Below are 22,082 nucleotides of genomic sequence, written 5' to 3'. Positions count from 1 at the left end.
CTTACTACTTACTGGCTTCATCGCTATTGCTAAACTATTCACTTCAGTTCCACACAGAGGGACTGCTCTGGAGAATATGGCTGTTAAATGCAATTTTTAAAATGATGCACAAACAGTTTTTAAAGGGGGAAAAATCCTGCAGCTGTTTGGCTGCAGACAGACATGGGAAATTAGTCAGAAGCCCAAAGCATCATAGTTAATAACCATTATTCTGTTGTCTGGGATGTTTGTTTAAATACTATTGACACTGTGTATGTATTGTCATCTTTTCTAAATTGTAGCTCTTAACCACTGAAATCTTGCTAAAGACCACCTAGGGTTTCCTCTGTATGATGCTGAAGTGTGTATTCATTCACCTGATGGATAAACAAAAAAACAGATTTTTTTTTTTTTTGCTTCAATTTTTCTCTCATGTGCAACTAGCAGGAAATTTTCTGGACTAAAGGGAGAGATTGCTTAAGTACAGTAGAATTAGACGCTGTGGATTCCCAACCTTTGTATTTCTCATCTAGTGATAGAAGATGAACAAACCCATCAACTGATTAATACAATTCAGTTCTGCTTAAAATTCACAGATCTGTTTGGTATGAGACTGTATTTTAAAAGACTCCTACATGCCATTAAGTGTTAAGAAATCAGTAACTATTCTTTTCATCCACAGCATGTTGAGTTCCCCCCACTCCCCATTTAAATTTTGCTTATTAAGTGAGGTCATTTGGGAGAAGAGTGGCTCTGGTGGGTGGGGAAAAAAAATCTAACAGCTCGACTCCCAAGTTGAGAGCTCCAGATCATGGGCCATTCAGTACAAAGCGTTTTATATCTTGACTTATGAGGGGACAATAGCTGGTCTTACAAAGGCACCACCTGTGATTTAGCACGGTTGACATCTTTGTTAAGGAGGAGCCGGAGGGCAGCGGCGAAACAGCACGTGCACGATCCGGACCGCGTTACCGCGACTGACCTTCAAGATCGTTTCTCGCCGTCGCGGAGGCCTGGCCAGGTTTTCTGGCTTACAGTTTTTGGAAAGGGTGTGGGGAGAGAGAAAGGAAATGAGCGTCGTACACGCTGGTGGAGCCAAAGCTCTTGGACTTACGGCTTGCCAGCGCCCAGCTGCTCCATTTTACAGATGGGTAAAACGGAGGTCAGGTCCGCGGAGTGTCTGGCTCAGCAGGCGCCATGGTCTGGACCCCCGCGGGGATTCGGGACCGCAGGGCCGGGGTCGGGGGGCTGGGGGGCGGCGCGGCCGCGGGTGGGACGCAGAGTCCCTGTTTCGGGCCCAACCTTCGGGCCGGTGGCTTTTTGCTTCCTTCCCGAAGGTCGCTTCTGACAAATCTATCTATTTGGGGCAAATTGTCAGTGAGAAACTTCCGCTCGAACTGCCCTGGACAAAACCGGCTGTTTGAAAAGGGTAAATCCCGCGGCCCGGCGAGGCCGAACAATGGGCCGCTGGTGCGGCTGCGGCGGGGGCGGCCGGGCGGGCCGCACAAAGGGCGGATTAATTGGGGCCGCGGCTGAGCGGTTCGCGCTAGCTCCACTCAGCCCGCGCCGCGGGGCGCCCCATTGACTGGGCCCCGAGCCCCACTTTTCACAAACTCCAAACAAAAGTCAATTTCTTTTTTATAAGGCGGGGGAGGGGGCCGCGGCCAAGATTCCCCACTTGTTCCTGCGACTCGCTCTTGCCGCACGGGGGGCTTCGGGGGTTCAAGGAACTGGAGGCAGAAGGGCCCTCGGGGATGCCCGAGAGGGGAAAGAGATGCGGGCGTGGCTGCCGCGTCCCTGTCCCCGCCTCCGCTGCCCCGCTCCGACGCGTGTCGCAACCTCTGGGCCGCACTTACAGGCAGGGGCTGAGATCCCAGCCCGAGGCCTGGAAGCCGCGAAGAAGCGGGATGAGGTGGTGGCAGGACCGAGGTGAAGGCTGGGGACACCCGGCTGGGGGAAGCGCAGGCAGGTGATTTCGGAGGAAAGAACACGCCCCTTTGATATTCTAAATCCCGGGAAGGGTGGCCATGCATTAGATAGTTATTGAGAAACTACTGTGTTCCCGATGGCGAATTTGCCTTCAATGGACAGACAAGTGGGTGGGGGGCAGATTTATAAGTCAATCAGTCAGTAGGTGAGGGACCGCGGTCAGTATGGGGGGCTAAAGGAAGTCACCATCCCTCTGTAAAATGATGAGATGGACTTGCCGGTGTAACATATGGAAGATATCTAATTACTTTATAGACACAGACTTTGTACTTGGAGAAGTGGCGGTGATTAAAAAATAAACAAATAAATCCAAATTGTAGGACTAACATTGTCCACCCCGTAGGAAGGAACCAGGAGTTTGTCTCCTCTTGTTTCTCTTCTCTCAAAATAGGAGAATGACTGCAGAGGGCTCTTCAGCTGACACTGAGAGGAGCAGGAAATTCCTTTAACAATACAAATCGATACACTCCCCAGCCCACAAGCCTCTGCTGGAAACCGGATTGGGGGTGGTTGTACAAGACACTCCAGGCCTTGTCATTTCAAGGACTGTCTTCCAAAGTGAATGAACAGGAAAGAGAGACCATGTGCTGGTGTAAGGGAATTCATGTGTTGGCTGGAGCCATGTGCTAATGGATGATATCCCAAGGCTTTATCCAAGGTGTTTCTTTGGGGAAGGAAGGAGGCTTGGATCTGCGGGCACTTGTGTGCTCTACAGTTGGCAAAGTGACTTTATGAGACTGTTGAAGTCTTTAATAGCCAGGCTTTATTGTGGAGTCCCTCCAGCGGCATCTGGCTAGTATACTGGCACTCCTCTGGGCAGGCGCAGTGAGAGGGGAGCTCTGATGCCAGGTAATGAATCTGTGGCAGGCTCAGTAAATGAGGTGAAGCAAATCCTCAAGGACAGGCTGAAATAGGGCTGGAGGCAGAGACCTAGGCATTGACAGTGGGGAGGTAACAGCGGCCAGCGGACCTGCTGGCAGGATCCAACCTGGGCTCCTTTTCAACCACATTTTAAAGCTGTAGATTTAAAACGATCTTCTCTGGGCCAAGCTGTGAACCCTTCCAGATTTCTGTTGAATCAGAGGCTGTGAAAATCAAGGGCAAATATTTATCTAAAGATGTCACAACTTTGAATTTCAATAATAACTTATCTGCTAATCTCTGATGGAAATCTAGAACAGCTGTTGCTCTATTGTGTATTTTGAATTCCCAAAAGACGAATTTGGGAATTGACATTTTTTTCCTACACCAAATCTCAGTGTGCTTTCTTTTAATTTACTGATGCCTTTGCAAGTTCAAATCAAATAAATAACAGGAATGGTAGCTCATTATGAAAGTTATTAAAGCCTGCCAAAAAATAGTATAGTTTTTACCTTTATTAGCAAGTGTGGCAATGCTGAGAATGTCCATGCCAGAAGTTGAGTGAGGGTGTAAAGGCTGGGATACTGAATTATTAGAAAGAAAAAAGAAAATATGAGTCAGACTGATGAAACTTCCAAATTAATGTGTAGATTTAGCTAGAGTTAACAACAGGCTCTACTGCCTATTAACAGAAAGTTTATGACCACACCTTCTAAGAACATTCAGCACAGTTGCTTATTATTTCTGTTTTACAGATGAAGGTCTTCAGAGAGGGGGACACTGGATGATTTTGAAAAGGTCTACCCATGAAAGGCGTGAGTGAAATACTGTTATCAAGCCTTGCTATCACTCACTCTGGTTGATATTCAAGGCCTTGAATTACATTTATTTATTTATTTATTTATTTATTTATTTATTTATTTATTTTTGAGACAAGAGTCTTGCTCTGTCGCCCAGGCTGGAGTGTAGTGAAACTATCTCGGCTAACTGCAACCTCTGCCTCCAGGGTTTAAGCAATTCTTGTGCCTCAGCCTCCCAAGTAGCTGGGATTACAGGCACGCACCACCACGTTTGGCTAATTTTTTGTAATTTTAGTAGAGACGGAGTTTCTCCATGTTGCCCAGGCTGGTCTCGAACTCCTGAGCCCAGGCAATCTACCCGCCTCGGCCTCTCAAAGCGCGTGAGCCACCACAGTCGGCCAGAATTACTCTCTTTTAGAATGAAGAATTATTTTGGAGTCACTTGATGTGGACATCATTAGAGGAAAGCAGTTCCTGGAGAAGTGATTATAATTAAACCTTTTTTTTTTTTTTTTTTTTCCTCTTACACTTGCAGGCTGAGCAAACACTGTTGGAAAGGCAGGAGGATGATCTTGGTACCCCTAAGCTTAGGTTGCCAGAAAAGTACAAAAATCTGACTGCTGATAATTGCGGAGCAGGGACAAGTATAGCACTAGATTTGGAATATGGTAGTAATAAGCCAAAGGGAAGGGCTTGTCCAGAGGTCGACTAGATTTAAATCAATAAGAGAATGGAATTTTCATTTTAAAAATTTATTATTTATTTATTATTTTTTGAGACGGAGTCTTGCTCTCTTGCCCAGGCTGGAGCGCAGTGGTGCAATCTCTGCTCACCGCAACCTCTGCCTTCCAGGTTCAAGTGATCCTCCTGTCTCAGCCTCCTAAGTAGCTGAGATTACAGGCATGCACCACAATGCCCGACTAATTTTTGTATTTTTAGTAGAGACTGGGTTTCACCACGATGGCCAGGCTGGTCTCGAACTCCTAACTTTAGGTGACCCACCCTCCTCAGCTTCCCAAAGTTCTGGGATTACAGGCATGAGCCACCGCGCCTGGCCAGATGGAATTTTCTAACTCATTCTTGGAGAGGGAAACAGAGGAGACATAGCCCAGCCTCAATGTGTTTAGTCAAGATCCCAGAAATAACACACAGTGGCCATTTGTTTGTTTGTTTTTTGAGACGGAGTCTTGCTCTGTCTCAGGCTGGAGTGCAGTGGCACAATCTTGGCTCACTGAAACCTCCACCTCCCAGGTTCAAGCAATTCTCCTGTCTCAGCCTTCCGAGTAGCTGGGATTACAGGCACATGCCACCACATCTGGCAAATTTTTGTATTTTTAGTAGAAACGGGGTTTCACCGTGATGGCCAGGCTGGTCTCCAACTCCTGACCTCAAGCAATCCACCAGCCTCGGCCTCCCAAAGTGCTGGGATTTACAGGTGTGAGCCACCGTGCCCGGCCACATTGACCATTTGATTGTGAAACGTACCATACATATAAAATACAGTATGAATGTATTTGTGCAACTAAAAGAATGAAATAAAATGAATGTTTATATCCTAGCAGCTACATTAAAAAAATAGAATCTTAGTATCCACAGGAACCTCTTCATGCCCTCTTAGATGGTGTCTCCCCTCCCCACCAACACACACCGAGATAATCACCACTCCGAGCTGTGTTTTATTCGTTTGCTTGCTTTCTTTATAATTTTACGACTTCTACATATACATCCCTAAAATCATGTGAAGTTTTGCTTTTTTTTTTTGAATGTTACATAAACAGAAGCATACATTATATAGCTTCAGTGATTTGGGTTTTTCCCCAACACTCTGTTTAATGTTGATATTAAATTAATTGTGTTACATTTGCACAGTGGGGTTTCTTCATTCTCATTGTTGTATAGTATTCCACTGTGTGAATATGCCGCAAGTGACTACTCCTTACTACTATGAATGCACATTTGGTTCTCCCTTACTCTGTCTCTCTCTTTTTAGTAATTCTGAACAATGCTGCTATGAGAATCTGTAATGCATGCCTCCTGGTGTACATATGCAAGAATTTTTCTAGCATATAAACCCAGGAGTAGAATTGACTTTCCTACTGAATTTTACTATCAATCTGTTTCTCTAAATGGTTGTATTAATGTACACTCCCACCAGAAGGTAGTAAGAGTTATTATTGCTCCCCATCCTTGTCAACACTTATTATTGACTTACTTTTAAATTTTTCTTATTCAGATGGGAAAAAATACCTCTGTGGTTTTAATTTGCATTTCTCTGATTACTAATAAGATCAAACATTTTTCAGGTATCTATGAGCCATTTGTGTTTTCTCTTTTGTAAAATACTTGTTTGTGACTTTTGCCCATTTTTCCATTGTATCGTTTATCTTTTTCTTTTTTCTTTTCTTTTTTTTTTTTTTTTTTTTTTTTCTGAGAGTCGGGGTTTTGCTCCGTTACCCAGGCTGGAGTGCAGTGGCACAATCATAGCTCACTGCAGCCTCAAACGCCTGAGTTCATGTGAACCTCTGGCCTTAGCCTCACAAATAGCTAGAACACGGGCACCTGACACCACACTTAGCTTATTTATTTACTTAAGCGATGGGGTCTTGGCCAGGTGCAGTAGCTCACGCCTGTAATCCCAACACTTTGGGAGGCCAAGGTGGGTGGATCACTTGAGGCCAGGAGTTCGAGACCAGCCTGGCCAACATAGCGAAACCCCGTCTCTACTAAAAATACAAAAAGTAGCTGGGCATGATGGCGCATGCTTGTAATCTCAGCTACTCAGAAGGCTGAGGCATGAGAATCACTTGAATCCAGGAGGCAGAGGTTGCAGTGAGCCAAAATCATGCCACTGCACCCCAGCCTGAGTGACAGAGTGAGACTCTTGTCTCAAAAAAAAAAAAAAAGAGAGAGAGAGAGAGAGAGAGAGAGAGAGAGATGGGGTCCTGCTATGTTAGCAGGCTTGTTTTTTCTTTCTCCCTTTGATTCATAGGAGTTTTAAAACATATATTTTGGATATTAATCCTTTGTCCCAATTATATATTTGGCAAATTCCATTCCAAACCATTCCCCAACCACCCCCACCCCCCATCCATTTAGTGGTTATCTTTTCCTCTCTTTTAAATGTCTTTTGGTGAAACAAAGCTTTAATTTTATGCGGTAGAATTTATCAACATTTTCCTTCATGAGTGGATATTTTTGTCTCCTGTTTTAGAAAAACTTACCCTTTATTGGATTGTAATGGTATTCTCTTAAACCATGTTCTAAAAGTTTTATAGCTTTGCTTTCCACATCTAAGTCCTTAATACAACTAAAATTGATTTTTGTGTATGGTTTGAGTAGGGTTCCAATTTAATTTCCTGCAGTTGTTTAATAAATTTTCCTGGCTGGGCACAGTAGCTCACGCCTGTAATCCCAGCACTTTGGGAGGCTGAGGCAGGTGGATCACATGAGGTCAGGAGTTCGAGACCAGCCTGGCCAACGTGGTGAAACCCATGTCTACTAAAAATACAAAAATTAGCCGGGTGTGGTGGCACGCCTGTAATCCCAGCTACTCAGGAAGCTGAGGCAGGAGAATCTCTTGAACTCAGGAGGCACAGGTTGCATTGAGCCAAGATGGTGCCACTGCACTCCAGCCTGGGTGACAGAGTGAGACCCTGTCTTGAAAAATAAAAAAAAATAAAAAATCAAACTTCCTAGTACTATTGATTGACTTTTTTTTTTTTTTTTTTTTGAGATGGGAGTCTCACTCTGTCTCCCAGGCTGGAGTGCAGGAGTGCAGTGGTGTGATCTTGGCTCACTGCAATCTCCGCCTCCTGGGTTCAAGCAATTCTCCTGCCTCAGCCTCCCGAGTAACTGGAACTACAGGTGCCTGCCACCACGCCCAGCTAATTTTCTGTATGTTTAATAGAGACAGGGTTTCACCGTGTTAGCCAGGATGGTCTCGATCTCCTGCCCTTGTGATCCACCCACCTCGGCCTCCCAAAGTGCTGGGATTACAGGCGTGAGCCGCCGCACCTGGCTCATTGATTGACTCTTTACTCATCTCTGGAGCCCACTCTATTATAAAATCAAGTCTCCATATATGCATTGGTTTGTTTCCAGGTTCCCTATCATCTTCCATTGGCCCCTTTGTGAGATACCTCTGCTAATATCACACTGTCTTATTTACTTAGCTTATGTAGTAAGTATTGATATCTGGGAGGGCAAGTCCCCTTGCCTTATTCTTTTTCTTAGGGACACTTAGCTATTTTTGACCTTTTGCTGTTCCCTTTAAATTGAATTAGCTTGTCAAGTTTGGTGAAAAGTATTGTTGATATTTTCACTGGAATTGGATTTAATCAGTTTGGGGAGAATTAACATCTTCACGCTATTGATAAAGCTTTCTACTAACAACTTGCTGTTTTTCCATTTATTTAAGTAATTTAAAAATGTCTTTTCAGCCTGGTACAGTGGCTAATCCCTGTATTCCCAGCACTTTGGGAGGCCAAGGTGGGAGGATTGCTTGAACCCAGGAGTTGAAACCAGCCTGGGCTACATAGGGATACCCCATCTCTACAAAAAATAAGACAGATTAGCTGAGTGTGGTGGTTTGTATCTGTAGTCCCCTACTTAGGAGGCTGAGGTGGGAGGATTACTTGAGCTCAGGAGGTCGAGGCTGCAGTGAGCTATGATTCTGTCACTGCACTCCATCCTAGGTGACAGAGCAAAAGACTGTCTCAAAAAAAAAAAAAAAAAAAAGAGTACATGATTTTTGGTGTGTATGAGCATAGAATTAATTGGTCTATGTTCTTCGTGAATTAGGTAGCAATCCTTTTCATTTCTAGTAATGCTTTGGCCATAGTCTCTTTTTTATATTAATATAGATAGCCCCATCAGATTTATTCTATTAATATTTGTTTTCTTGTCCTTTGACTTTCAACATTTCTATGACTTTATGTTTTAAAAATCTCATGTAAACAGTATATTGCTGATTTTCAAAAACCTAGTCTGACAATCTTCATCATTCAAGTGGAGTCTTTATTACATTTATCTTATTGTGAGTACTGATATATTCAATTTGTTACTACCATCTTTTTGGTGCTTTATATTTCCATGTTTTACCTCTTCCTTTTTGCCTTCTTTTGCATTGACTGAGAATTTTTTTCCCCTCTCAGTCCAGTTTTTCCCATTCTTGTTTGGAAGTTATATTCTTTGTGCATTTATTCTTTTAGTGGTTACCTATTTTAATATTTTCAGTTAACAAAGTTAATATCTTTCTGCCTCTTGAACAATATGAAAACCTTAGAAATCTTTATATATTATCATCTGTTTCTAGTACTGGGATCCAGTTCTAGCTTAATCTTTCCCCCCACAAATTAGATATTATTATTGTTCATACAATCACATAGATTTATATAGGGTTGCCTACATATTTACCTATATCTTTGCTGATTATTTCTTCTTCTCAAACCTTCCATCTGGGAAGGTTTCTATTGCTTTTTTTTTTTTTAATTTAAAAAAATTTGGCCAGACATGGTGGCTCACATCTGTAATCTCAGCCCTTTGGGGTTTTTTTTCAGACAGAGTTTTTCTCTGTCGCCCAGGCTGGAGTGCAGTGGCGTGATCTCAGCTCACTGCAACCTCTGCCTGCCAGGTTCAAGCAATTCTCCTACCTCAGCCTCCTGAGTAGCTGGGATTGCAGGTGCATGCCACCATACCCAGCTAATTTTTTTATTTTTAGTAGAGAAGAGGTTTTGCTATGTTGGCTAGTCTGGTCTCGAACTCCTGTCCTCAGGTGATCTGCCCACCTTAGCCTCCCAAAGTGCTGGTATTACAGGTGTGAGCCACTGTGCCCAGCCCATTGCTTCTTTACAAAGCATATCCTTTATAATTTTCTTTGGTGAGGGTCTGCCAGTGGGAAAGTCTCTCAATTTTTGGTTAAGTGAAAATATCTATATTTTACCTTCATTCTGGAAAGATATTTCACTGGGAATATTATCTTGTTATTTTTTATTTTTAGAGATAAGGTCTCACTCTGTCACCCAGGCTGGAGTGCAGTGGTTTGATCATAGCTCACTGCAGCCTTCAACTCCTGGGCTCAAGTGATCCCCTTGCCTCAGCCTCCTGAGTATCTGGGACTACAAGTGGGATATAATTTTAGATTCATGGTTATTTTCTTTCAGCACATCGATGATGTGATTTCACTATCTTTTGGTTTTATTGTTGTTATTGTTGCTGTTGGAAAGTCAGTATTCAGTTTAAGGCTGCATCTTCAAAAGTAACCTGTCAGACAGAGCATAGTACCTGTAATCCAGCACTTTGGGAGGCTGAGGCAGAAGGATCACTTGAGCCCAGGAGTTTGAGACCAGCCTGGGCAACACAGTAGGACCCCATCTCTACAAAAAAAATTTTTTAAAAATCAGCTGGGCTTGGTGGCATGTGCCTATAGTCCCAGCTACACAGGAGGCTGAGGCAGGAGGACCACTTGAGCCCAGGAGGTTGAGGCTGTAATAAGCCATGATCACACCACTGCACTACAGCCTGGGCCACAGAGCTCAAGACCCTGTCTCAAGAAAAAAAAAAAAAAGTGACTTTTCCCCCTCTGTCTACCTTTATGGTTTTATCTCCCCTTTGGAGTTCTGCCTTTTTAATTTTTGTAAGAGACACAGTCTTGCTCTGTTGCCCAGGCTGGAGTGTAGTGATATGATCACAGCTCGCTGCAGCCTGGAACTCTGCAGCTCAAGTGATCCTCCTGCCTCAGCTTTCCAAATAGCTGTGACCACAGGCATGCGCCACCATGCCCGGCTTGGAGTGCTTCATTTTTACAATCATAGTTCTACATGTGGATTTCTTTTTATTTATTCTGCTGCAGATGCACTTGGCTCCTTGAATCTGAAGGTTGGTGTCATTTACAATTTTGGAAAATTCTCAGTTATTATCTCTTTGGAAATTTTCTCTTCCCTACTCTATTATTTCCTTCACAAACCCTGATGATGAATTATAACTCTCATCTCTTTCATATTTTCCATCTCTTTGATTCTGGATGTATTCTGGAAAATGTCTGTGCCAGTTTTCCAGTTCACTAATTCTCTCTTCTGCTGGGTCTAACCAGCTGTTCAAGGCCCTCCTCCCTAATTTAAAAAATGGATCATTGCCTGGGCACTGTGGCTCACACCTGTAATGTCAGCACTTTGGGAGGCAGAGGCAGGCACATCACTTGAGGCCAGGAGTTTGATACCAGCTTGGCCAACATAGCGAAACCCTATTTCTACTAAAAATACAAAAATTAGCCGGGCGTGGTGGCATATACATGTGGTCCCAGCTACTTGGAAGGGTGAGGTAGGAGGATTGCTGGAGCCTGGAAAGTTGAGGCTGCAGTGAGCAGAGATTGTACCAATGCACTCCAGCCTGGATGACAGAGTGAGACTCTCTCAAAAAAAAAAAAAAACAAAACTGAATCATTGTATTTTTCATTTTCTAAAGTATTGTTTGTTTCTGTTTCAGACCTGTTTGGATTTTCTTTATAGTCTCAGTTCCTTGCTAATATTTTAAGCTCCTCTGTTATTTAATTAACATGTAATATTTGTATTTGGTAACTAAAAATGCCAGTATTTGATGTTCTGGAGGGACTACTTTTGTTGTCTGCTGCTTGCCTCTTCTAGTTCACTTCCTGGTGCTGTGTTTTCTCCTAGGTTTTGCCTTGGCACTCTATCTGGGGATTCTTGGAGGTTAAGGTTAAAGATGAACTTGTGTGAAGATTTGCATTTGCTCTTTCTAGTCAAGTCACCTGGTTGTACTGCTAATGTGGAGTCCTTTTATATTGAAATACTGTATTATTAGGGTTCTTTTTTTGGACCACATAAATGGTGGATCTGGATAGAAAATCTGTGTGAGATCTCCTTGTATTAATTGTTTCAAATTCTTAGAGGAGATCTTTTTTTGTGTCCGTCCTTTCCTGTCAACAAGATAGACAAATGTCCTGGCTAATGGCACTCCTCTTTGGGGCAGGGTTTATTTATTTATTTATTTATTTATTTATTTATTTATTTATTTTTAAGATGGAGTTTTGCTCTTGTTGCCCAGGCTGGAGTGCAATGGCGCGATCTCGGCTCACTGCAACCTCCACCTCCTGGGTTCAAGCAATTCTCCTGTATCAGCTTCCCGAGTAGCTGGGATTACAGGCGCATGCCACCAAACCTAGCTATTTTTTTTTTTTTTTTTTTTTGTATTTTTAGTAGAGACGGGGTTTCATCATATTGATCAGGCTGGTCTCAAACTCCTGACCTCAGGTGATCCAGCTGCCTTGGCCTCCCAAACTGCTGGGATTACAGGTGTGAGCCACTGTGCCCGGCTTAATTATCTTTATACTGAGGATGTAACCCTTTGTGGTTTCAGCTTTATGCAAGGATTCTCCTGACAGGTTCCCCACCTTGGGCAATACCTAAACATCATCTCAGAGTTGAGATTCAGGGTCTCCAGAATCTGACAGAAACTTTCAGGGTGAAAGCTGGAAGTGCTTTTTGGAAAATGCTTACCTGCCACGGTTCCTGCTTTCATTTATTTTTTGGGATATGAAAATCCCTCCCTTTTGTGCCGGCTCAGTGATGCATTTTAAAAGATATCTTAAAAATATTTTACCCAGCATTTTAGTTATGTCCATTGAGATTGTCATTCAGTATGTCTGTATTAGTTAGGGTTCTCCAAAGAAACAGAACCTATAGAATATATAGGATAAAGAGGATAGATACATATGTAAGATGTATGTATATCTTCTATTTATCACATATATGTATGTGTGTCTGTGTATGTATGTGTGTATGTGTATATATACACATATATGTGTATGTGTATATATACACATATATGTGTATGTGTATATATACACATATATGTATGTGTGTATATATATACATATATATGTATTTATATACACACATATATATGTATGTGTGTATATATATACACACACACACACACACACACACAGAGACAGAAAGACAGAGACATTTATTTTAAGGAATTGACCCATGAAATTGTGGGGGCTGGCAAGTCCAAAATTTATAGAGCAGGCTGGAAGGATGGAAATTTCACATGAAGCTAATATCGCAGTTTGAGTCTAGAGGCAGAATTCCTTCCTCTTCTAGGGACCTCAGTCTTTCAAGGCCTTGAACTGTGTGGATGAGGCCCACCCACATTGTGGAGAGCAATCTGCTCTATTCAAAGTCTACTTTAAATGTTAACCATATGCAGCCAGGCACAGTGGCTCATGCATGTAATCCCAACAACTCAGGAGGCTGAGGTGAGAGGATCACTTGAACCCTGGTGTTTGAGATCAGTCTAGGCAATATATTGAGACCCTTCTGTAAAATAAATAAATAAATAAATAAATAAATAAAATAAGCCAGGATGGTGGTGTGAGCTCGTGGTCCCAGCTACTTGGGAGGCTGAGGTGGGAGGATCACTTGAGCCCAGGAGTTTAGGCTGCAGTAAGTCATGATCACACCACTGCATTCCAGCCTGGATGACAGACTGAGATCATGACTCTAAAAATAAAAATAAATGTTAACCACTTCTAAAAAATACCTTCACAACAGTATCTAGACTGGTGTTTGGCCAAACAACTGGGCACCATAAACTAGCCAAATTGACACATAAAATTAACCATCATAGTACCTAATCCACCAGAGCTCTGGAAACAGAAGGCAGAGCTATAATTATCTCATGATAAGGTGTTAGTATGATCAGGAAGCCCAGTACCGTCATGCTTAGAGACTTCAGTAAAAAGAGGCCCAAGGAGATACTGAGCATCTTCTTAGAGGCTGACAGACTGTTCTGTTTGCATAGCCTAGTGCTCACTATAGGTACTATAGGTCATGTGTTCTTCCTCTGCGGAATTACAGGAAAAGGAGGATACATGTAATTGTCTCACGTTCTAGGCCATAGTGATGCAAGCTACTCTGGAAACTGGGTTATTTACTCAAACTTGCAAAAATCCTAAAAATATGAAGAAGGCTTAATGCAGAGTGATAACTGGATGGCCAGGAGGTCAGAATAATGGTCATCTTCGTGTTAGAATGTAAAATATGTTTTCAGGGGATTGAAAAAAATCCTTTGGGGAAAAATATATTCATGATTTCTTAGACGCCTAAAAACACGTCGTGATAGAAATGCAAACATCCAGAAATTACCTAGCCATCATATACATTGATATTTTCCTCACAAGGAATAATAGTAGACTGGCTTGTGATGCTTTTTGGGTCTGAAACAGCTTTTTTGTTCTATTTGAAGGTTTGGGGAATGCCTCCAGGGGAAGAAGATGTAGGGGGGCAGTGTCAGCAGTCAAAGGGAAAGGAGGCAAGAGGATCTGGCTGCCTGCCTCTTCTTCTTTCTTTCTTTTACCAATCCTCCCAGACATTTGAATCTTCCTTGTTCTTGATCTCTCTGTCTCTCTCTCTGTCTCCTCCTTTATTATGAAAATTGAGCCATGCCTCAGCATGAAACATTATTGATTGCTTTAAAACAGGACAGTGAAAATCTTTAAAAGGAATTTCAAAATATATGCATAGCCAAGGGACTGGGAGAAAATACGAGCAGTAGTTATCTGGATGGTAGAATTATCCATGATGTTCTTCTTTTGTTTTTTGTTTTTTGTTTATTTTGAGACGAAGTCTTGCCCTGCCACCCAGGCTGGAGTGTAGTGGCGCAATCTCGACTCACTGCAACCTCTGCCTCCCAGGTTCAAGCAATTCTCTGCCTCAGCCTTCCGAGTAGCTGGGATTACAGGCGCCTGCCACCACGTCTGCCACCATGCCTGGCTAATTTTTGTATTTTTAGTGGAGACAGGGTTTTACCATCTTGGCTGGGCTGGTCTTGAACTCCTGACCTTGTGATCCACCCGTCCAGGCCTCCCAAAGTGCTGGGATTACAGTTGTGAGCCACTGTGCCCAGCCCCATTTGTGTTTAAAATGAAAATTCCAGGCCAGGTGCGGTGGCTTATGCTGTAATCCCAACACTTTGGGAGGCCGAGGCAGGAGGATCACCTGAGGTCAGGAGTTTGAGACCAGCCTGGGTGGCATGGCAAAACCCCGTCTCTACTAAAAATACAAAAATTAGTCGAGTGTGGTGACACATGCCTATAATCCCAGCTACTTGGGACGCTGAGGCAGGAGAATCGCTTAAACCTGGGAGATGGAGGTTGTAGTGAGCTGAGATCATGCCACTGCACTCCAGCTGGGGAAACAGAAGAAGACTCCATCTCAAAAAAAACAAAGCAAAACAAAACAAACAAACAAAAAAAGGGTTTTTCTCATGCACAGTATAATTTTTTATTTTTTATTTTTAGAGACACAGTGTCTTGCTCTGTTGCCCAGGCTGAGTGCAGTGGCACAAGGCCCGGCTAATTTAATTTAAAAATTTTTTTGTAGAGACAGGGGTCTCACTATGTTGCTCAGGCTGGTCTTGAACTCCTGGCCTCACTCGATGGTCCCACTTTGGCCTCCCAAAGTGTTGGGATTACAAGAGTGAGCCACCACACCTGGCCAGATGCACAGTATATAAAACTAAGCTTTTATATGCTATAAAATCATATCCAAATAAGATATTTTAGTTTCAAAAAACTTATTTTCATGCCAGCAAAATTAAAACTTACCAAATAGTAACAAATTAACATAATTTTATAAACTTATGGAAAGTTTTAATATTTTAGCTCTTCTCCAGAATTTATTAATTTTACATTTACATTTTTGCTAAAACAAAAATATTTTTTCCAGCTGGGCATGGTGGTTCATGCCTGTAATCCCAGCATTTTGGGAGGCTGGGGCAGGAGGACTGCTTGAGCCCAGGAGTTTGAGACCAGCCTGGGCAACAGAGAAAGACCCAGTCTCTACCAAAAAAAAAATTTAGCTGGATATGGTGCACACCTGTGATCCCAGCTACTTGGGAGGCTGAGGTAGGAGGGTCGCTTGAGCCTGGGAGGTCAATGCTACAGTGAGCCAAGATCATACCACTGCACTCCAGCCTGGGCAACAGAGTGAGAGGCCTTTCTCTCTCTCTCTCTCTCTCTCTCTCTCACACACACACACACACACACACACACACAAACCCAGCTTTCAATTCAAGCTGGTATTTTGCTTGTCGATGACGTAGCTTAAAAGGCTACAGTCTTCTTTCAGACCCCTATCGTCTATACACAGTTTAGCTCTAGTTAGAGCTCTTAGAAGTCCACATCAGGAGGCAAATTCATCTGTAAAAGCTGTGATTCTTTGGACTACATAATTATGGAAAGGCCAGAAAGATCAGTTTAGGGGCACAGAAGCTCAAGGTAGTTCCTTCTGGAGAGTAATTACATAGATAGGAAATGTGTAAATCTGTGAACAGATACGCTTGTAAGTTTCGCTGCGGAGGGTAACTAATGACTAGGCTGGGGAGAAATTAGTATTAGTGATAAGACCTCCTAGGACTTGACTGGCTTTTCTTGAAAAGAAAAAAGAATACTAAATGGTTAGTAGAAAAAAAAAAAAAGGTTCTGCACTGGCATGCCATTGTTTTCTGGAGGGTTATCGGGATGGTGCTCAGTGACCTCTCTAATGTCACAAAGAGCAGTGGCATCTGGATTAGCAGAGAAATTAACATGCAGAAGAGACTTCAAAGGTTTCTACCACATCCAGAAAATTCTTTCATATGTACACGTAAATTACATGTATTCTGAATTAAGCTCCACAAAATATCTCTAGATAGATATAGGGCTTCCTTGTTTGGTGGCTGATATGAGAAGGAATGCTGGACCACTTGCAGTTCTTAATGTTAAACCCATCTTTTATACAGCAGAGCAGTTAGGGTTTCAGAAGCAGGACTTTCTCACTTTGGTGAGAAACATTAAATATACGACTAAAGATTGATGTGATGAAAGAGAAGGGAAGAATAGATAAGAGAAATAAAAATAGAGGTGCAAAATAGGAGGAAGGAGGGGAGAAAAGAAGAGAGAAACCAGAAAGGGTAAAGGAGGAAGAAAAAATGTGAATTGAATGAAAGGATTAAATTGGGGGGAATGGGGAATAATACTTCTCCACAGGGTCCTTCTTCCCATGAACTTTTAAAATAGAGACTCCAACCCATAAACAAGATGTAACCTTTCAGCAGAGAAAACATCCAACTTTCTCAGTTGTTAGAAAGTTTTTTCACACTGGGAGGAAATCTTGCCCCTTGTGAGTGGGTCTTACTGATATTGAGAACAAAGAAAAAGGAACTGATACCAGGGATGCTGTGCAATGGTGGGGTTGCCATCCATTATTTCTGGCCCAGTTTGGTGATATCTCACCCCGTTCATGCCTGGGATTAGAAGACTCTTCTTTTTTTTTTTTTTTCAATAGAGACGGGATTTTGCCATATTAGCCAGGCTGGTCACTAACTCCTGACCTCAGGTGAGAAGACTCTTCTTTCCATCCTGCCCTCTGCTCTCTCTATTTTTGTCAGGTGGGTGGCTATGGTGTGAATACATGGAATTGATTCTAGCAGAGATTATCTAATCTCTCCAGCAAAACATTTCCTCGCTCATCATTCCCCTGCTTTTCCCTAGCCATTGTATTTTCCTCACAAAAGCAAACAAGAAGGCTAATTGAAGCATATTGATCTAATGAAAACTTGTGACTGGATAAATGATCAAAACCTGCATTGAAACTTCGAAGAATTTCCTTGAAAATCTTGTGCTTTTCCCCATTGTGCTTGTCCCTTCTCCTAATACTTGCTGTCATGGCTGCTGGGAGATGGTTTGCGGGGGGTGCTTGTTGTCCCTTGTTTATCTGTGTGTTATATGATAGAGGAGCTTTATGTGTTGTAGTAACAGGAAAAAAAGTGGCTTGTCCTGAGTTTTCCTTTCAAAGTCCCTTTACCAAGTTATATGATTTTGGGTAAATCACTTACCTATGCTTGCTTTTCTCTGTGTGAGATGGAAGGACCAAAGTCTGGCCTCTAGCACACCCCTACCTACCCCAAACAGTTGTCAACTCAATTTGTGTCCTATCAGTGTGTGTTAAACTTCATGCAAAGTGAAAAGCATTGAACTCAAATAAGGCACATCTTATAGCCTGATGACTGAGGGATACAAGGGTTGGGGAGAAGGAGGGACATCTCTCAAACAGTTGTAAGCAGCACAGGCCGAAAGCTCACCATTTAACAGAAAGGCCTTTGGTATTTAAACTTCATGGAGTAACTGAAAAAAAACAGTAGAAATTTAGAAAGCTATTTCAGACTAAATCATTTATAGGAATTCAAATCTATATTTTAGATTTTTTTCACATACTCATAGACTTGTAAAATCTTATGATTGTTGAATTCCAATTTCAAATTTTTTTGTTTCAAAATCTGAAAATTGCTAATTCCTTTTTCTTCCATTTTGTAATAATAATGACTATATATTCTAAAAATAATCACTCAAGATTTGCTCACACCAGCTGATAGGAAATTTCTTATCTCTTGTGATGAGTTGACACAAAGTCCCAAAATACAATCATCATAATAGCTACATCATAAAACGGCAATAACTACCTTTTACTGACTCTTACTATATGCCAGGAACTACGTAAAACTTTAGCTCCATTATCTTATTTAATTCTCTCACATCCATCCTGTAAGGTAGTTACTGCTTTAACCCATTTTACAGATAAATAAACAGAGGCCTAAATTTTAGAGGCTAAGCCCACAAGTGCTCATTAAGAAGATACACCAAGATCCATTCATTTGTATGTGTAATCCATTTGGACATGCTGGCACAAAGACACATAGGTGGATACTGTCTTTAGGAAGCTTATAGTCTGCTGGGAGATAGAATCTTCACTGATTTTGCTTAAATGACTACAAAAATCCAAATCTAATTAGAGAAAAAGTAGTCTTTCTATTAAACTGGTTATATTTAATTTTGAAAGTTGGCTCTTAGTTGTATGGTAATTTTGGGATCTTTTAAATAATTATAAGAGGCATTTATTTTCTTAATTTTTTATAACAGTTTGTTGTTGTTGTTTTGTTGTTGTTGTTGTTTGAGACAGTCTTGCTCAGTCACCCAGGCTAGAATGCAGTGGCATGATCTTGGCTCACTGCAGCCTCTGCCTCCCGGGTTCAAGCAATTCTCTTGCCTCAGCCTCCCGGGTAGTTGGGATTACAGGAACACGCCACTACGCCTGGCTATTTTTTGTATTTTTAGTAGAGATGGGGTTTCGCCATGTTGGCCAGGCTGGTCTGAAACTCCTGACCTCGTGGTCTGCCTGCCTCGGCCTCCCAAAGTGCTGGGATTACAGGCGTGAGCCACCGCGGCCGGCTTATGACAGCTTTATTGAGATATAATTCACATACTATAAAGCTCATCTTACAAAGTCTACAATTCTGTAGTTTTTCATACATTCAGGGTTGCATATCCATCACTACTCTCAAATTCCAGAATTTTCATCACTCAAAACAGAAACTCCATACTCATTAGCAGTCACTTCCGATTTCCCCATACCAGCCCCTGGCAACTACTACTAATTTACTTCCTTTTTTATTTTATTTTATTTATTTATTTTGTGACAGAGTCTCACTCTGTCTCCCAGGCTGGAGTGCAGTGGCGCCATCTTGGTTCACTGCGACCTCCACCTCCCAGGCTTCAGCAATCCTCCCACCTCAGCCTCCTGAGTAGCTGGGACTACAGGTGCACACCACCATGCCTGGCTAATTTTTTAAAAAATGTTTTGTAGAGACAGGCTTTTACCATGTTGCCCAGGCTGGTCTCAAACTCCAGAGCTCAAGCAATCCACTCACCTTGGCCTCTCAAAGTGCTGGGATTACAGGTATGAGCCACTGCACCCAGCCTAATTTACTTCCTATCTCTATGGATTCACCTATTTTGGACATTTCATATAAATAAAACTATACACTATATAGCCTTTTGCCTCTGGCTTCTTTCACTTAGGACAACGTTTCAAAGTTTATCTTGTAGCATGTGTCCGAACTTCATTTCTTTTTTTTTTTTTTGTCAAATAATATTCTGTTGTGTGAATATGCCACATTTTGTTGATCTCTTCATAAGTTGATAGATATTTGAGTTGTTTCTACTCTCTGGCTATTATGGGTAATGCTAATATGACATTCGTGTGTAAGTTTTCATATGGATGTATGTCTTCAGTTCTCTAGGGCATATATCTAGGAGCAGAACCACTGGATCATACAGTAACTCTGTTTAACTTCTTGAGGAACTGCCAAACTGTTTTCCAATGTGGCTGCACCATTTTACATTCCCACCAACAACGTATGAAGGTTCTGATTTCTCTACATTATTGACAACATTTGCTATCGTCCATCCTTTTTATTATAGTTATCCTAGTGGGTGTAAAGTGGTACCTCATTGTGGTTTTCACTTGTGTTTTCCTAATGATTAATGATGTTGAGGAGGCATTTATTTTTATGATTTAAAATAATTTTGGCTGGGGGTGTTGGCTCACACCTGTAATCCCAGTAATTTGGGAGGCTAAGGCAGGAGGATCACTTGAGCTCAGGAGTTTGAGACCAGCCTGGACAACATAGAGAAGCCCTGTCTCTACAAAAAAAATAAAAAAATTAGTTGGGTGTGGTGGTGCACCCCTATGGTCCCAGCTCTTCAGGAGGCTGAGGTGGGAGGATGGCTTGAGCCAGGGAGATTGAGCCTGCAGTGAGCCATGATGGCGCCACTACACTCTAGCCTGGGTGACAGAGCAAGACTCTGTCTCAAAATAAAATAAAATAATACAATAATCTCAACCAGAGGAGCACAATAGAATCACTTGAAGAGCTTTTAAAAAATACTACCTGAGCCTCACACTACTTTATGTGGTGAAAATGTGTAATAGAACACCAACTCAAAATGGCTTAAATCATAAGGAAAATTATTATTTCACACAGCAAAAGTGCAAGTTTGGGGGATTACATAGTTGTTTAATATAATGACCCAGTACTATCATTGCGACCCAACTTCCTTCCTTTCTTCTGTGTCTCCTTAGCATGCTCATTTTGTCTGTATGCTGACTGCCTTTGTAGTGGTAAGGTGGCCGCTGGAATTCTAGACCTGAAAATATCCAGTGGAAGAAAAACCTTTCCCAGAAACCTCTGGCTGTCTTTTATGACACCTCAAGGGCCTAGAACTTTATCACATGCCCAAATCTAAACCCATCACAGGCAAAAGAAGTTGGAATTCCATTTCTATGATTTAGCTGAAGTGAGATTTACTACCTTCCTAAATGGGAATTAAATGGGAGTACTAACAGAGAAAAAGGGAAAAATGGATGCTGGACAGGCAACTAACAGTGTCTCTGCTACAGATATCTGTTGATATCTGTATCAGATGTGATACATAATGATGTGATACATAATATCACAATGATGTGAAATATTAGGTTGAATCTTAAAATTGCTGCTGTTGGGGCTGGGCCTAGTGGCTCACACCTGTAATCCCAGCTGTTTGGGAGCTGAAGGGAGAGGATCGCTTGAGGCCAGGAATTCAAGACCAGCCTGGGCAACATAGCAATACTCCATCTTTTAAAAAAAGTAGACCAGGCCCAGTGCCTCACGCCTGTAATCTCAGCACTTTGGGAGGCCGAGGCAGGCGGATCACGAGCTCAGTAGATCGAGACCATCCTGGCCAACATAGTGAAACCCTGTCTCTACTAAAAATACAAAAATTAGCTGGGTGTGGTGGCGTGCGCCTGTAATCCCAGCTACTCGGGAGGCTGAGGCATGAGAATCACTTGAACCCAGGAGGCGGAGGTTGCAGTGAGCCGAGATCGTGCCACTGCACTCCAGCCTGGCGACAGAGTGAGACTCCATCTCAAAAAAAAAAAGAAAAAAGAAAAGAAAAGTAAAACAATTAGCCAGGCATGGGGGCATGTGCCTGTAGTCCTAGCTACTAGGGAGGTTAAGAGGGGAAGATCTTTTGAGCCTGGGAGTTTGAGGTTACAGGGACCTATAATCACACCACTGCATTCCAGCCTGACGAAGCAAGACCCTCTCTCTAAGAAAAAAAGTGCTGGTATTGAACCACTGACACAACACTAATTTCATATCTTCAACCTAGTAATTTCCAATCCTATTTAAACAGACAGCCTGGGTTGAGGGGTGGGGAGAGAATAATATTGGCCCTAGGTTTTAGTTCAATCACTTAATATAGCTCATGAAGTGTGAATCACTTACATTGATTGATACAAGTAAATCAGACTCCTGTGAGCAAGAAGAATTTGCATAATACAAGATCTTATTTGATTTCTTTATCTCTTTCTTGGCACATCTCAAATGTTAGGAAATATTTTCACAATTCCAAGGCCCAAAGCATTTGTCCCGACGCACGTGCTGATGAAGCCTGTGAATGTTTTATTTATACAGAATTAACAGTTTGTTGAATTTTAATTTTGAACAATTAAATCACAGAATGCATTATTCTGTTTTTGTTATAAAACATTTAAAAATTTCAAAGAGAGAGTG

General features: G+C 42.0%; 1 long non-coding RNA gene across 4 annotated transcripts in view; it reads right to left on the bottom strand.

Annotated features, from left to right (window-relative positions):
* Nucleotides 1–2,199: 2,199 nt before the first annotated feature.
* Nucleotides 2,200–22,082, bottom strand: part of LOC129060019 (uncharacterized) — a 38,544-nt gene continuing 18,661 nt past the window's right edge. For 3 of the 4 annotated variants that reach the window (XR_008526334.2, XR_008526335.2, XR_008526336.2), the window contains 2 exons: nt 3,342–3,413; nt 2,258–3,053 (listed from right to left, as the gene is read on the bottom strand). This is a non-coding gene — a long non-coding RNA (uncharacterized LOC129060019). Of the gene's footprint in view, nt 3,054–3,341; nt 3,414–22,082 lie in introns of all 4 variants that reach the window. The other variant, XR_008526333.2, reaches the window with a different exon arrangement.

This window comes from Pongo abelii, chromosome 5 (assembly GCF_028885655.2).
Source record: "Pongo abelii isolate AG06213 chromosome 5, NHGRI_mPonAbe1-v2.0_pri, whole genome shotgun sequence".
Lineage (NCBI taxonomy): Eukaryota > Metazoa > Chordata > Mammalia > Primates > Hominidae > Pongo > Pongo abelii.
The sequence above is the reverse complement of the archived record's forward strand: the minus strand, read 5'-3'. Positions and strand labels throughout refer to the sequence as shown.